Here is a 1897-nt window from a genome sequence, read left to right on the forward strand (position 1 = left end):
CAGAAGTAGGATTAATAATGGATGAATATAAAAAATTAAAAGTAGATGCAGACTTAGATACCTTAAAAGTGAATAGAAAAAATAAACCTATAGTAGTAAAAGGAGAAAATTTTGAGAAAGAATTTGAAAGTATTACGGATACAATTAAATACTTTGGTACTTTAAATATCAAATTAGATAGAAAAGCTCTTTATCTTCATTTAAAAGACGGTAAAAAATATAAAAACTATTCTTTTTCTCATAAATAACTAAATAATAGTTAAAAAAAATAACATACTTTCTTTGACTGGAGTAGTAATAAGTATTATTCAATTACATTAAATAAACGTAGAAATAACCCGCAATGTTCAGAAATTTGTGGTATCCTTCATTCGAGTATGCCAATTGTTGTAGAATCAGTTTCCTTAGAGAAATTCTTATCTTGATTACAAGAACAATAGTTGGATAAAACCCATCTAATAACTCTAGACCCGCCGGAACGGCGGGCCTTTTCCGCTCCCCAAGGGTCAAAGACCTTCGGAGAGGGGACTAGATAGATTTTATTAAAATAATTGTCTTGTACAATTAACATGTTATGAAAGGTAACACCTTACCAGATAGTATAACATATCCCAGTATATACATCTTATGAAGTAACTGGTTAATTGCAGTCTACAATTTATACAGCAATTAAGGGTGGGGGGAGAAGAGTAAAATAAACTTTTGCTTAAAGCCCCCCCCCCCCCATAAAAAAAGAAATTAGCTCCATTGGTAGAGCATCCATTTTACACGCGGCAGGTTAAGTGTTCGATTCACTTATTTTCAACTTATTTTTCATAATTACACACCTATCTTAAAGGGAAAATGGTTAAATTTAACCATAATAAACATAAAAATTCATAGTAATGTAGTAAGGATGTACAATATTAATTAAACTTATAACTTTCATTGCTTTGCCCTAATTTATACCAATAATTCATAACAATATTCTATGTTAAACATATTCAAAAATAAACAAAATAGTTTAAACCGTAAACTATCTATCAATAAAAATTTTCTTATAGGGTTTATTAGTAGTATAACTACTGCTGCGATGGGCTATATATTAAGACTTATTCTTTTAAATTATTTAGAATATGACGTTTTTACTAATCTAGATAATTGAACTGTTAGCTTTAGTTACTTTTGCTCTTTAGGTGGTAGTCGTTTTGTAATTAATGAATGACTTAAAGAAAATACTTTCCGAATGCATTCTTGTGGTGGTACTAACCCAGTTGGGTATATTAGTACTATGCAAGCTCCTAATGATCCAGGTATAGGTAGCTCTACACCAGCTGGTAGTTCTGGTGCTTTAATTACAGATGATCGTTTAAAATTACAGCAAAGACTTACTAAAATAGAAGAAAAAGTACAGTACTTTGGGGAACAATATGACGCTGCTAAATATGATTTGGATCAAATTGTACCTAAAAGAGCTTTTTTCATAGAAAGAGGTGAGGAACACCTATGACAAATGGAACATCAAAAAGCTGTTTCTGCAATAAATGATTGTCGTACTAATCTATCTAGTGAATTGAGAATGCAACAAATATTAAAAACCAAATTAGAAAACGAAGATTATTCTATGTCTTCTGCATCTGCTACTACTAAACGTAGCTTCACTCATAGTTCTATGTCTAATGATGATTTCAGTACACGTATTAATAAACGTACATCTGATAATCAATAATTTTATGTAGTTAAAAGCTTTAAGTTAATACATAAAAATAACTTATATAGTTTACCAAATTATTTATAATTGCATTCTCTGGATTAGAACTAGGTATTGCATTTATACAATCACAAGTTTTTGTAGTGTTATCTTGTTCATATATTAAAGATGCATTAGAATTACATTAAAGGTATATTACCTTATTTT

The 1897-nt window shown here is 29.5% G+C and overlaps 1 non-coding gene across 1 annotated transcript; it reads left to right on the top strand.

Moving 5' to 3' along the window:
- Window positions 1–732: 732 nt before the first annotated feature.
- On the top strand, window positions 733–809 carry J4E87_011089. Its single transcript has one exon. It is a non-coding gene; the product is annotated as a tRNA-Val (tRNA).
- Window positions 810–1897: the final 1088 nt, after the last annotated feature.

This window comes from Alternaria ethzedia (genome assembly GCF_023757985.1).
Source record: "Alternaria ethzedia strain BMP 0044 chromosome Unknown scaffold_144, whole genome shotgun sequence".
Classification (NCBI taxonomy): Eukaryota; Fungi; Ascomycota; class Dothideomycetes; order Pleosporales; family Pleosporaceae; genus Alternaria; species Alternaria ethzedia.